Source organism: Phyllostomus discolor, chromosome 6, assembly GCF_004126475.2.
Source record: "Phyllostomus discolor isolate MPI-MPIP mPhyDis1 chromosome 6, mPhyDis1.pri.v3, whole genome shotgun sequence".
Classification (NCBI taxonomy): domain Eukaryota; kingdom Metazoa; phylum Chordata; class Mammalia; order Chiroptera; family Phyllostomidae; genus Phyllostomus; species Phyllostomus discolor.
The window spans coordinates 61,914,485-61,930,056 of NC_040908.2; the positions used below are offsets into that span (position 1 = coordinate 61,914,485).

The 15,572-nt window shown below is 40.5% G+C and overlaps 1 pseudogene; it reads right to left on the reverse strand.

Annotated features, from left to right (window-relative positions):
* Positions 1-469: 469 nt before the first annotated feature.
* Positions 470-14,947, reverse strand: LOC114498485 (annotated as a pseudogene).
* Between the last annotated feature and the right edge of the window lie 625 nt (positions 14,948-15,572).

A 15,572-nucleotide genomic window follows, 5' to 3' on the forward strand; every position in this document is an offset into this window, starting at 1 on the left:
AATATAGAATGATCACTCCATGAGCTGTTAGTTTTAGGGGCCCTTATAAGTTCTTCACAGTAGATCAGGAGGTCTGCTTTCATCAGTACAAATTCATACATTCTTTGATCTAATTTTATGGGTCTGCCAGTAATAATTTCAAATGGAGACAGTCTGCATTTGCTGAAGGGCACAGATCTAAGATTGAACAGTACCAAGGGAAGAGCCTTTGGCCAAGGCAGATTAAAAGACTGTATGAGTTTTGTCAGTTGAGTTTTGATCCTTTCATTAGTCCATTCTACAAGATCTGAGGACTGGAGATGATAAGCACAATGAAGAATGATGAGGTTGATGGGGTTAGAAACTGATAGGCTCCAGTATCTACTAGACCTTGGTTATCTTACTCCTAATAGTTCGATCAATTTATCCTCAAGAATTAATTAGAAACATGGGATGAATCCCCTTTTGCTGGAAGGGGATTTTTGTTTGTTTTAAATTAGTACAACTGCTGTTTTTGCTTCCAGTATTTACATCTTATCACTTACATACACAGTACTTTCTGAGACATAATTAATGCTTCAGTCTTTCCTACTATTAAGTATGTTAATCTTCAACATACACCAAACTGACCAATGAGGTTGGCTGCATTTGATTGACTGAAAACTATTGAAGAAAACAGATCACTTGGAAACCAAAATCTCAGTCAGTAGTGATTCTCCATCACTTCCTGCCTGTCATCTGAACTCTAGCTCAAGAACACAAGGATTCAAGCCCTGGTGTTAGTTAGGATAGAGGTGGAGGGTCTTGCTGGTCCTCAGTAAGAGCGGTTTCATCCTGCTCCTCACTCATCTCATTGGATAGCTCTTCATCAGCAGGCCCACCGAGGTCTTCGCTGCCCCCTTCACTCTGCTCCTCACTGTGATCTTCACTGGGCTCCACAGTGTGTTCCAGGTTGTTCTCCAGAAGTGTGGTAGAATTGCTACCACCTTCTTCAGCCATCTTATTTAAGGGCTGGGAAGGAGGTGGTTTGGGAGTGTCAGACTGCATGATGCTTTCAATAGAAGACGTGGGGCCTTTGGTTAGAGTATTATCCGCGACAATCTCGTTTTGAGGCAAAAACTTTTCCATAAGTTTCCACTGAATGATGCTCATGTCTTTTCCACCAGTTAAAATCAAGTGACTGTTATTATGAGTAAAACTGACACTGGTGACATGACTGCTGTGGGCACTGTACTTGTGACTAGGAGCCTTTGCTTTGGAGCAGGGATACAGATAGACTTTGCAAAAGTCATCAGCAACAGCTATCACCTTCTTATTGTGGGGTCGCACCAGCGTGTTGATATCTGTCCCATCAGATCCTTCTGGCCAGATACCAAAGACTTGAAAGTCTAGTACACAGGTGTATGTTGTCCAGTCAATGTACTTCCACTGCAGTCAATTCCTGATTAGTTTGCCACCACTTGGAATGTCCCAGTACAGTATTTCATAGTCTCCTGAGTTAGGCATTATATACTTGTTGCCTGGAGACCAGTCAAGGTGTGTGATATAGCTGGAATGTTCAGTGCACTTTCCTTATCTGCTATATTTTCTTCCATTTTCTGAGACTACATAGAGGTAAATAAAATTGTTATGAGATCCTACAGCCATTTATTGAGTAGCGCATCACAGAGAGCTGTTCATCCCCATCTGTGTGGAGACAAGATCTCTGGTTTCTGCATCCAGAGCAAACCACCTTCCTGAGTGCATTCCTATGGCCACCACTGTGCCACTTGGATGAAAATCTGCACACTGTCCTGGTTTGTCCATAAGCCTCGTCCATTCCAGCCTGTGTTCCCCTGAGTTTCACATGCACCTTTCTATCCTGAGCACAAGTCAAGAGCAAATCTTTGAAAGAATGTGTGTCAAGACCCCAAAGCTCATCTGTATGACATTGGAGTTCTATTTGGAAGCCATCATTAAATGTACCCCATAAAATAAAGTTTTGTGATGTGCCTACTAAAAATTGATCTGCCTTTCCTTCTGCCACAGCCCTGATTGTTCCGTACTGATCAGGAACCTCAATTTCTCTCTCAGCATTCAGATCATGATCACAGAATTACTTTCCTGCCCTTCCCTCCTACAGTTAAGAACATCCCATTTCTCATCTGACAAAGTGTGAACATGCTGCCCTTACAAGCTTTGATCTGTTTGCTAATCTGATAAACACCCTTAGGTCCTTTCCCAGGTATGGGTTCTACAGTAGTTTTGCTCCATATAAGTAGGACTCCACCAGAGTCTCCAGTTAGAACATCTCCATGCCCCCAAAATGCTAAACACTGCACAAATTTTGGTTTTTCATATTTCCCCCAAATTCCCTGTTCCCCTGTTAGTGAATTGCCACTCCAGGTACAGAAAAAATATGAGATTTGCCACATGTTATTATGGTATTTTCATCTGTTGGATGGAACTCCACAGCCAAAACAACTTAATTTGTTGTCTTTAGTTCTGCTGCTTTTGACTTTTTCTGCCAATCCCACATAGTAAGCATGTGCTCATTGGAGATGTCAATAATATATAGATGAACACTCAAGTCTGCTTTTTTAAAAAAAACTTTTTTTAAGATTTTATTTATTTATTTTTAGGGAGGGAATGGAGGGAGAGAGAGAGAGACAGACAGACAGAAAGACACATCAATGTGCGGTTGCTGGGGGTTATGGCCTGCAACCCAGGAATGTACCCTGGCTGGGAATTGAACCTGGGACACTTTGGTTCCCAGCCCACGCTCAATCCACTGAGCTACGCCAGCCAGGGCTGAAGTCTGCTTTTGAAAAATCCAGGCATCCTACTCCACGCTCAAAAGTTCCAAGTCCAATGATCTGCAGTGTGGGTAGACTAACTGAACGCTACACTCTGACATGGCTTGCAGAGGTCTTCCATCTTTATCTACTCTAGCTATCTGTCCAGTTGCAATCCTAATTTTGTAGGGTGTACAGAAAGGCATTTCACACAGTCTGTATGACCCAGGTAGTGTCATTGAATTCTTTCCTCATAATTAAATAGTACTATTACTGATGCTATGAAATAAACTATTTCCCCAGTAGGAAGAAGGTAAACATTAGCTCAACAGTCCTTTCCTCGATAACCATTGGTTGGCCACTCCAGTTTGGAAGGGGAAACTTGGGTGGGAATCCTTCAGGAGGATTCACAAATTTTATGGGCTGTTGGCCTTGTAATTGACTTTTGAGTTTTAAGCAAATTTCCCCCCAATATCCTGGCTTTTTGGTAATAATTATAAAGTCCTTTGAATGGTGATTTGCCCTGGGGACCTTAAAAGGCAGCCTTATACCATTGTAGCTGTTGTAGGCTCATTACTTGAGTTGTCTGAAGTTGGGAATTTAAGGCTGGTGCAGCTTTCTTTTTGGTATCTTTTTGGATAGCTCCAGGGAGCTGCTCAGCATAGTTCACTGATTCATGGGTTTGCATGGAGGTCCAATAAAGCTGTAATTTTTTCTTTTTACATGTTGTTCAAGTTTGTCTTGTATCCCCTCCACAAAAGCTGAATTATAAAGCTTTGAAGTGTCATCATGAACTACATCTAAGCTGACATACTTAAAAATCTATCTTGATAATAAAAAAGAGTTTCATCGGGCTTTTAAACAGACTTTTGAATTTTACAAGTATTCTAATGAATAACTCGAGGAAAAGCATCAGATACCATCTCATAAAGCTGTTCAACTAGCTTTGAGGCTTCATTTATGGCTTCTCGTTCCTGAGGGGGGAGGTTTCTCGTAGGGTTTTGCTATCCCACCTTGATTAGTCATTCTCTGGCATGTCCTTCTCTTATGAGCATATGGTTGAGCTGATAGAGATCAGAGAATGCTGGCTCATGTGCTTGGATAGTGGACAGAAATTCTCTTGCAAACCCAATGGGATCCACTTTAGGATTAAGAAATCTTTAGTAATGGCATGGAGCTCAGTTTTAGTCCATGGAATATAAAAAATTAGGGGTTGTTTTCCTGGGCCAGATTCATCCAATGGTTTAACTTTAAATGAGGTGGTAAAGGCAGGCGTCTCTGACTCCTCATTTTAAAAAGAAAGTTCATTGAGTGAAAGATAAAGAGAGAAGGACAGACAGGCAGCAAAGGAGCAGAAGGTACAATGAAATATCAGAATAACATTTAGTAGTTTTCTCAAGTTCAGTAAGCCTCTGAGACAACTCAGAATTTGCTTTGGTTAATTTAGAATTTATTTCTTGGAGGGAAGCAAGTTTTGAATCACTTATGTGTAGAGTGGCCACAAAAATGCCAGTTGAAATATGTTTCTTATTCAGTTTGCTTAGTTTTGTAGTCTGTTCCCAAATGACTACACAGGGAGACTAACTTGGGAATTTCAAAAGAACCCCAAATTGGCTGGTTCAACGTTAAATCTACCTGGTTGATTATGGTCCAGAGAGACATAAAGTTGCAGGACGAGGGCCCATAATTTTTGTACATAAATTCAGCAAGAGTTCCAGAAGGTTCAGCAGCCATTCCATTAGAAAGTGAAATTCCCATTTTTTAAAAGAGTAGTTACCCAGCAGACAGGTGGTTAAAATTCTGTAGACAAAAAGTCAGCAGCAGGACACCCAAATAGAGCCTGAACATAAACCAAGGTAGGAGGTTTGAGTACAGGAGGACTTACCACAATGATCTGTGACCAGCGGGGAGGTGAGAGAGTGCACGGACTTGTGTAGATGCCTTACTCAAATCTGTGGAGGCACCAGAGGAGGAGGCGAGTCACTCTGGATTCCATTTCTCTCATATCGTGTAATAGAAATCAATTTTGACCAAGAACTACAATACAAACAAAAACTATATTTGGAGGTCTTTTTAGGAATTACAATTGGAGAGACACAACTTTAGATAGAACCCCTAACTGTGTTTTGAGGGAGAAAGAAGGAACAGAATTTATAAAGACAGAAAAAGAGGAGTTTTCAAAGGAATTACACAGGTTACTTTGAAAGAACTGTGATTAGTGCTGGTAAGCTGACTTACTGTATGCTATACGTGTTTAATTGCTTATGTCTGTTGCTAGGTGAAAATTTTATTTTTTAATAGAGTTCAGTGATGCAGAGTCAGTTCCAAGAACTGTATTAGAATACAGCCATTTGGTTTAGCCCAGTTCAAAAGTTTAGTTTCACACTAAGGGGTCAAGTTAGCTCAACTTCCCAGAGACCTCCTGGCTCCATTTTAAATTGCTCTCTCGACAATACCAACTCAATTTTGATGGAGTTTTTTTCCACAGGTGAAACTTCAATTTGTCTTTGAAGGATAAGATAGATATATTGGTAGGTACATTAGTTTAAGGTTGTGTTAGTTTTTTTATTGCTGCATAACATTACCACAAATTTAGCAGATTAAAACAACAAAAATTATCTCACAGTTTAAGTATGGATATATTGCAACTGCATTCTCTGCTCAGGGTTTCACATAACTGAAATCAAAGTGTTGTACAGGATTGCAGTTCTCATGTAGTCTCCAAGTCCTCACTTGAGCTCACTGGTTTGTGGCAGTTACAGGACTGAAGCCCTCAGTGTTTTTGGTAGCTGTCAGCGAAGGACCACCCTTGGCTTCTAGGGGCTGCTCATAGTTCCTTGCCGTGTAGCCTGATAGGAAGTTCACATCATGGATGCTTGTTTTCTTTTAGGCTAGCCAGAGTACAACTCCATGGTGTTCTCTTCTACTACCATCAGGAAAAAAAACAAAAACAAAACAAAACAAAACTAAACTCTAAAACCTCATGTGATGAAGTCAGACCCACCCAGATAATTTACCAATTTAAAATCAACTGATTTGGAATGTTAATTACATCTGCAGAATTATTTTACAGCAACACCTAGATTAGTGTTTTATTGAATAACTGGGAGGAAGTGTGCATACATCAGAGGCTAGGAATTTGGGGACCATTCTTATAATTCTGCTATAATTGGCAGTAAAATTTAACAAATGGAGATGATGAAGATCAACCAAGGAAGAGGAAATAGGATAAGCAAAGGATTCTGGGAGACTGCTGGAAAATGAAGAAAGAAAAGTGAGCTATGGTTCCAACAACATAATAGACTAGATCTTTTTTGGGGGGGTGGGGGATAGGAGAGAAAGATGTAAATCAATATTGAAACAATTTTTAAACTCTAGACTATTTCATAATTACAGTATAATTTGTAAAATATCTAAGTATTTGTGTGCCCACTATGTAGATTTAGAGAGAAAATTACCAGTAATTCTCACTGTTCATATCATCCCCAGAGTCAGGGTCTTCCTACATTTCGTATTAACTCCTCCTTTGCTTTTATTTATGCTTTACCACTTATCTATACATAGCCAAACAATAGACTAGATCTTGAAAAAAAATCTGTCAAGTAAAAAATCCCTAAAATCCGGAAGAGACACTATGAAAAACATTTTTACAGCAAGGCTGAGTTGGTAAGAATGGGAGGAAACTGCTCAGAGGCAAAAAAAAAAAAAAAAAAAAAAAAAAAAAGAAGAAGAAGAAGAAGAAGAAAGTATAAATCCAGAGAGGTCAGCGGAAGCCAGAATTTGCCTTGGAGCCATCTGCTAATCGTGGCTAACTGGGCAGAGATGAGATCCTTATGCATACCTAGAACCCTCAGGGTGGAAATTTCAGTGGGTGTAGGCAGATCTTGCTCCCCAGGGGAAACAGTGGGATACCTGCCATAGATGATTACTTGCTTTAAAATACCTGATTTTAGTTCAGAATGAAACTAAAATAAACATAAAAGTTGCCCCTGAAATTCCCAATTCAAAAGGCTGCACTCATGTTTAGATTTGGGGCTGGAATTCATACCACATTTGTGACCAAAAAATTTTTAAGTGGTCCTAAATTGATAGTTCCTTTGGGCACCTATAAAAAGCAAATCACTTCTAGGGACATGCCTTTTAGACCAAGCCTAAGACAATTCCCACAAAGTTCTAAGGAGTTTGACTTTGAGATTTAAAATACCACAATACACATAAGGAAAAAAGCCACTATATGTGAAAGTCAGCCGAATCTTGTCGAATAAAATGAAGACTCAAACCCACAAAGCCTACAGAGAATGGAACTAGGAGATTCAAAAATATCACATAAGTTTGTTTAATATGTTTGTGGAAATAAAAGAAGGTATTGAAAGTATGACTAAGAAATAAAAAAGCAGAAGACTATCAACAATAATAACTCAGTAGACAGGTGAAATGATAGAATAAAGAGATAAATATAGAACTAGTAAATTAGAAGATACAAAGAAATTACCTAAAATGCAGCACCAAGAGAAAAAAAGTGATAGAAAAAAATGAGATCAAGAGGCTTGAAGGATAGAAAGAGTAAGTCAAAATCAAGTACATGTCTGACCAGATTTCCAGAAAGAAAGAAAGAACTGAAGAAATAATGACTGAAAAATTTCCAGAACTGATAAAAAAAAAACATGCACAGTCCTCAGTTCAGGAATCCCAACAAACCATAAGCAAAAAAAAAATTAACAGAAATTCTAGAGACATCAGAAGAAATTGCAGAATGCTAAAGACAAAAAAGTAATCTTAAAAGCAGTTACAGAGAGAAGACAGATTACCTACATAGAAATAGCAATTAGGCTGAAAATTGCCAGAAGTGCAAAGTCCTGGGAAAAAGTAACTGTCAACCCAAAACTGTATAAATAAGAAAATCATCTTTCAAGATCCAGGGCAAAATTAAAACATTTTCTGATAACAAAACATCAATTAGCAAATCCTAAGTAATGGAATTTCTAAGAAACATATATTAGAGTGAAGGAAAATAACCTTGGAAAGCCGGAGATGCCAGAAATAGTCTAGCAATCAAGGGCATAGGCAAAAGAGTTGAAAAGTAAAACTTGATTCTGAGAAAACAACCAGCTTAAATGCACAAAACCATGAAGATTATTTGTGTGCACCCTAATATTGGGAGAAAAACATGCATAGAGGAGCATTGGGAGACTAGGACCAGATTTTGAAAGATTTACTAGCCTAAGGCATTTGGACTTTATTCTCCTAGCGGGAGAAAGGAATTGAACTTTTATATTAGAAAAAAGATAAGATTAGATGTCTGGGAGGACCAACCAGGTAACCTAAATGAGTGGAGGAGGATGGGTGTGAGACAATAGAAAGTGGGGACAGTGTGTCTGGACTCTGAGAGCTGGAGAGACCCACCTAAAGGGGACAGCCAGCTCTTGCCATGTGGCGACTGAGCACCCTGTTGCCAGATCTTTAGATTTTTCCTGAGAGGCTAGAAATTTGGATTTTTAGGTCAATTCCCTCAGTTCTTAAAAGTTCACAACAAACTCAATTATTATTATTATTAAAGATTTTATTTATGTATTTTTAGGCAGAGGGGAAGGGAGGGAGAAAGAAAGTGAAAGAAATATCGATGTGTGGTTGCTTCTCATGTGCCCGTACTGGGCACCTGGCCTGCAATTCAGGCCTGTGCCCTGACTGGGAATCAAACCAGCAACCCTTTGGTTTGCAGACTGGTACTCAATCCACTGAGCCACACCGGCCAGGACAATTATTTTTTTAAAAAATTTCAGTGCAGATGAACAATGTGTGGGTGAAACAAAATTTCCACACAGAGGGTCTGAAAGTTTGTGACCTCTGGATGCAGGAACTTGAGAGGTTGGTCCCCGGTCCCTTCTGCCTCTTCAAAAATCATCTTGTCTAGTCGGGTTTGGTTTTGTCTTACTCAAGGATGCTCTGTTAGGTCCTTTTAGGCAAGACCTCATCTCTCTTCATTCTGCAGGATAGAGCATATTGCTGGGCTTTTAGAGGGTAGGACAGACAAACTGGTAAGAAATTAGCTCTCTTTTTCCCCCTCCAAGTTTCATTCTCAAAAAATTGAAGGTACTGTTTCTTCCCTCTACCCCATCAACATTGCTGTACCCTAGGGATTTGGGTTTCCCTTGCCTTTGCTCTAATGGCTGGTCTAGAGAGGCTCCTTGGCCTGTGATTAGTACCAATGTTACCATTTACTTTTATGTCTGGCTCTGGACATCTGCTGCTCCAAGGTCCACAGGGATGCCCTCAGCACACATTGCTCAGCCATAGTTTTGACCACAGGAGCTCTAGCTTCCTACACAGCTGTGGCATTTAGTTCTCAGCACCTAGGCGTCCATAGACATCCTTATAGAAGGTCCTCTACTTCCTAGGTCATTTTAGGCAAACTGGCATAGGTCTCAATCTCTCTAGGAAGTTATCCACTCACACCCAGAGTCTGGACATTTAGATAAGAACTTGAGTTTAGGATTCCTGCTGAAACTTCCCACTTTGCTTTTCCTGGGGCACCTTTTAAAATGACCACTTACAATTAAGTCTGTGAAAAGGTAGGACCTGTTCGCTAACCACCTTAAGAGTAACAGGTGATTGCCACTCTGCTCTCTCTCTCCTCCTCACTCAGGGCCTAGGGTGGAAGACTGCCCTTCCCAGGCTCATTGGCCCCTCCCAGTTCTCTGACTCTACTTTCATTAGGTGAGTGTATTGAAACTTGGGCTTCAATCAAAACAACCCTGTGGATTTCACTTCCCCAAAGTGGAAGCTCATGGGCATTTGTGAAAGATTTGTGGAAGCTCCACCAAGAATGGAAATTGAGGGAGGTGGGGGAAAGGAGTCGGTGGAAATGGGAGAAATTACCAAGCCTTCAATCATCAGGGACACGTCACCTTTGCTTATCCCAGAAGGGCACTTCTTCTTTTGTGGCCAATTTTACTAAGTTCAATGGGGAGAAAAACCACAGACTTCCATTTTTCATATACTTAAAATTGTTTACTGAAGTATAAGAGACCTACCGCACAGTTTAAAAATCATAAATGTACAGTTCAGTGACTTATCTCTCGGTGAACATTCCATGTCAGAAAACAGAAGCATGCCTACCTCCCTGAAGCCTGCTGCACGGCTCCCCCCCGTCACGACCCTCACCCTGCTACTGCAATGGTGGCCACTCTTCTGACTTCCACCCCTTAGATCTGTTTAGCCTGTTTTTGAACTTTATACAGAAGAAATTTTACATTACAGACCATTTATGTCTGGCTCCTTTCACTTGACGTATTTGACTTTATGTATGTTGCTGCATACAGTTTAAATTTGTTCATTTTCAATGCCACACAGTGTAAATATGTCACAATTTTTTTTACCCCCTAGATGGACATTTGGCTTGTTTCAAATTGGAGACTACAACAAACTGTGCTGCTGTGAATGTGCGTGCTCATGGTGACCTTGTCCTTTTTTTTTAATCCTTCAAGAAGAGGAAGAACAATCTTAAGAGAGTCGGGGAATGATGGGGAGTCCCATGATCACCTCATCCTATCTCTCATGATCATAGCATCGTAAAGAACTAAGAAAACCTGAAAATACACTATCATATTCTTGGTATATTCCAGGTATGGTAAGTCCTCGTTTAACGTCATCAATAGGTTCTTGGAAACTGCAACTTTAAGTGAAAAGATGTGTAATGAAACCAGTTTTACCATAGGCTACTTGATATAAATGAGTTAAGTTCCTATAGCATATTTCTGGTCATAACAGCATTACCAGATTCTTTCAAAAGTATATTTTATTGATTATGCTATTACTTTTGTCCCACTTTTTCCCTCTCCTTTATCCCCCCTCCACCCTGCAATGTCCCTCCATTCAGCATTCCCCACCCCCTTAGTTTATGTCCATGGGTCATACATTTAAGTTCTTAGATTTCTCAATTTATTATACTATTCTGTACTTCCCCCTGTCTATTTTGTGCCTACCAATCATGATTCTTATTCCTTGTCTCTATTCCCTCATTCTCCTCCATCCCCACCCTTGCTGAAAACCCTCCATGTGATCTCCATTTCTGCAATTCTGTTCCTATTCCAGTTGTTTGCTTAGTTTGTTTGTTTTGGTTTTTTAGGCTCAGTTGTTGATAGTTGTGAGTTTCTTGTCATTTTAACGTTCATATTTTTTACCTTCTTTTTCTTAGACAACCCCCTTTAACTTTTCATATAATAAGGGCTTGGTGATGATGAACTCCTTTAACTTTTTTTTTTAATTTTAGTCATTGTTCAAGTACAGTTTTCTCCCCCCTACTCCCATTCCAGCCCACCCACCCAACCCTCCCCTCTTCCCCCCCGTTACCCCCCACCCCTAGTTTTTGTCCATGTGTCCTCCAAATTTGTTCCTGTAATCCCTACCCATTCCCCCCTGAAATTCCCTCTTCTCTCCCCTCTGGCCACTGTCAGACTATCCCCTATTTCAGTGTCTTTGGTTATATTTTGCTAGTTTTTTTTTGTTTTGTTTTGTTGTTTAGATTCCTGTTAAAGGTGATATCATGTGGTATTTGTCTTTCACTGCCTGGCTTGTTTCACTTAGCATAATGCTTTCCAGCTCCATCCATGCTGTTGCAAAGGGTATGAGCTCCTTCTTTCTTTCTGCTGCATAGAATTCCATTGTGTAAATGTACCATAGTTTTTTGATCCATTCATTTACTGATGGGCATCTAGGTTGCTTCCAGCACCTAGCTATTGTAAATTGTGCTGCTATGAACATCGGGGTGAAAGGTTCTTTTCTATTGGTGTTTTAGTGTTCTTAGGATAGAGTCCCAGCAATGGAACTGCTGGGTCAAAAGGCAGATCCATTTTTAGTTTTCTGAGGAAGTTCCAAACTGCTTTCCATAGTGGTTGTAGCAGTCTGCAGTCCCACCAACAGTGCACTAGGGACCCCCTTTCTCCACATCCTCTCCAACACTTGTTGTTTGTTGCTTTGTTTATGATGGCCATCCTGACTGGTGTGAAGTGGTATCTCATTGTGGTTTTAATCTGCATCTCTCTGATGGCTAGCGATATTGAGCATCGCTTCATGTGTCTTTGGATTTTCTGTATGTCCTCCTTGGAGAAGTGTCTGTTCAAGTCCTTTGCCCATTTTTTAATTGGGTTACTTGTCTTCTTAGAGTAGAGTCGTGTAAGTTCTTTATATATTTTGGAGATTAAACCCTTGTCTGAGGTATCATTGGCAAATATGTTTTCCCATACAGTTGGTTCTCTTTTTATTTTGATACTGTTTTCCTTAGCTGTGCAAAAGCTTTTAATTTTGATGAGGTCCCATTTGTTTATTCTTTCCTTTATGTCCCTTGCTCTAGGAGACAAGTCAGTGAAAAAGTTTCTGCGTAAAATATCTGAGATTTTCCTATCTACGTTCTCTTCTAGGACTTTAATGGTGTCACGTTTTATATTTAAGTCTTTTATCCACCTTGAATCTTTTTTTGTATAAGGTGTAAGTTGGTGCTTGAGTTTCATTTTTTTGCATGTAGCTGTCCAGTTCTCCCAACACCATTTGTTGAAGAGGCTATTTTTATTCCATTTTATGTTGCGGCTTCCTTTGTCAAATATTAATTGACCGTAGAGGCTTGGGTTTATTTCTGGGCTCTCTGTTCTGTTCCATTGGTCCATGTGCCTGTTTTTATGCCAGTACCAGGCTGTTTTGATTACAGTGGCCTTGTAGTATAGTTTAATGTCAGGTATTGTGATTCCTCCTACTTTACTCTTCTTTCTCAAAATTGCAGCAGCTATTCGGGGTCGTTTATGGTTCCATATAAATTGTTGAAGTGTTTGTTCTATGTCTGTGAAATATGCCATTGGTAAACTCCTTTAACTTGACCTTATCTGGGAAACACTTTATCTGCCCTCCCATTCTAAATAATAGCTTTGCTGGATAGAATAATCTTGGATATAGGTCCTTGTCTTCCATGACTTGGAATTCTTCTTCCCAGCCCCTTCTTGCCTGCAAGGTTTCTTTTGAGAAATCAGCTGGCAGTCTTCTGGGAATTTCTTTGCAGGCAACTGTGTCCTTTCCCCTTTCTGCTTTTAAGATTCGCTCCTTATCTTTAAGCTTGGCTAATGTAATTATGATGTGCCTTGGTGTGTGCTTCCTTGGGTCCAACTTCTTTGGGACTCTCTGAACTTCCTGGACTTCCTGGAAGTCTATTTCCTTCACCAGACTGGGGAAGTTCTCCTTCATTACTTTTTCAAGTAAGTTTTCAATGTCTTGCTTTTCCTCTTCTCCTTCTGGCACCCCTATGATTCAGATGTTGGAATGTTTAAAGTTGTCCTGGAGGTTCCTAAGCCTCTCCTCATTTTTAAAATTCTTCATTCTGTTCTGGTTGAGTATTTATTTCTTCCTTCTATTCCAAATTGTTAGTTTGAGTCCATGTTTCCTTCCCTTCACTGTTGGTTCCCTGTATAGTTTTATTTACTTTATATAGCCTTCACTTATTTATTTTGCACCTGTACTCAATCATTTCTGTGAGCATCCTGATTACCAGTGTTTTGAACCCTGCATCTGACAGGTTGTCTATCTCCTCATTGCTTAGTTTCTTTTCTGGAGGTTTTTTTAAAAAATATTTTATTTATTTATTTTTAGAGAGAGGGGAAGGGAGGGAGAAAGGGAGAGAAATAGTGATGTGTGAGAGAAACATTGGCTGCCTCTCGCATGCCCTCAACTGGGGACTTGGTCCGCAACCCAGGCACGTGCCCTGACTGTCAATCAAACCAGCAACATTTTGGTTCACAGGCTGGCACTCAATCTGCTGAGCCACACCAGCCAGGGCTTTTTTCTGGAGTTTTGATATGTTCTTTTTCTTTTTTAATTATTTTATTGTTGCTCGATTACAGTTATCGGCATTTTCTCCTCCCCCCACCTCACCCCATCAAACCCACCTCCCTTCCTTGCTTCCATCCTCCCCCTTGGCTTTGTTCATGTGTCCTTTATAGTAGTTCCTGAAAACCCTTCTCCCCACTGTCCCCTCCCCCTCCCCTCTGGCTATTGTTAGATTATTCTTAATTTCAATGACTCTGGTTATATTTTGTTTGCTTTTTTCTTTTGTTGATTATGTTCCAGTCAAAGGTGAGATCATATGGTGTTTGTCCCCCACCACCTGGCTTATTTCGCTTATACCCTTTGCAACAGCATGGATGGAACTGGAGAGCATTATGTTAAGTGGTCTGTTCTTTTATTTGGGCCATATTTCTTGTTTCAGAGCAGCTGTTATGTTGTAAGGGGTGGAGCCTTAGGTATTCACCAGGGTGAAGCAACCAACTTTGCTATGTTGTGACCCTATATGTGGGGGAGGGGTCAGAGAGAGAACAATGCAGCTTGCCCAGCTCTTGCCTGCTTTCAGTCATTTCCCCCACTACTCACAAGCAAATTCAGCCCTTCTGGTGCTGATTCCCAGGTGGGTGGGTTTATGTATGTTCTAGGATCCTATGGGTGCCTCCAACAGACTCTCCTGTGAGACTGGTAGTTTCTCCCACCACTGAAACCCCCACAGGTTTTTACAGTCAGAAGTTTTGAGGCTTTATTTCCCCACACTGGAACCCTGGGTCACATGGTCCTTCTCGCTCTCCAGTTGTTCCTCCAGCTTCTCCACATGCAAATGTGGGAACGCTCACCAGCCACCACCTCACCCGCCTGGTCCTCCAACTACCACCTTGCCACGAGCGTCCTCTCCACCCTGGCTGCCCACCTCTACCCCTCCCACCAGTATGGATGAATGTTTCTTCTTTAACTATTTGGTTTGGGGGCTTCCATACAGTGAGATTTTCTGGAAGTTCTGGTTATTTTTGTTTTTAAATTTGTTGTCCTTCTTTTGGTTGTGCAAGGAAGCAAAGCATATCTACCCATACCACCATCTTGGCTGGAAGTCTCCCCAAACTTCTGAATAAAGACTAAAAAATTCCAATATTAAACATTGAAACAAATGTGAGCTACACATAACATTTTGGAAAGATTAATAAAAACAAGTAAGACCATTCTTTTCCAGCCCCCTAATTCTAGTTCAGGGTCTCAGGTGGCCAGAGCCTCTCTGGCAGCTCAGGCCACAAGCTAGGGCCCAGTCCTGGATGGAACATGCTTCCATCACAGGGCCACTCACATCCACAATGACATTCACTCAGACTGAGCAACACAGACACGTCAATCTCCCTCATGTGCACTTCTTTGGAATGTGGGAGGAAACCAGAGAAACCATGCAGATGGGTAGAATGTGCCACAGATAGTAGTCCTGCCAGAATTGATTTTTCTTTTCTCATTATATTATAACAAAACAATTTTTAATGAAATGAAGGTATTTGAAGACATGCTGTACTGAATTTAGACACTTAGAAACTCAAACGGTGTCAGAGATGGAAGAAACCTTATATATCATTCAGCCCAGAATTTCTCAAACTTCAGTTTTACAAATTCCTTCTCTGTGATTTTTGCCATGTTCTTGTACCATCTGCACTATCATTTAATATTTTTCTTTCAATTGTCTAATTTTCAATCATTTAAAGACCTGCTTTAGTCTTATCTTAAGCAATAATAGCTGCAAACTCATAGCTTTCATGTGCTAGCTATATTTTTATTACATATTCAAATAAGCATATACCTATTCAAATTTTGTCAGCCTGCCACTTGTGTGAGATATTCTTCATTGCCTCCTTCTAGCCCCTTCCCTGGCCAGCTGTGTCTGGGAAGGTGACCTCTCGACTGCCTCAACCTGCTCTCTAGCTTTGGCTTGTGTTCCGCTGAGAGACACTGGAGCGTGGCTAGAGGTCAGAGTATTTACTCCCC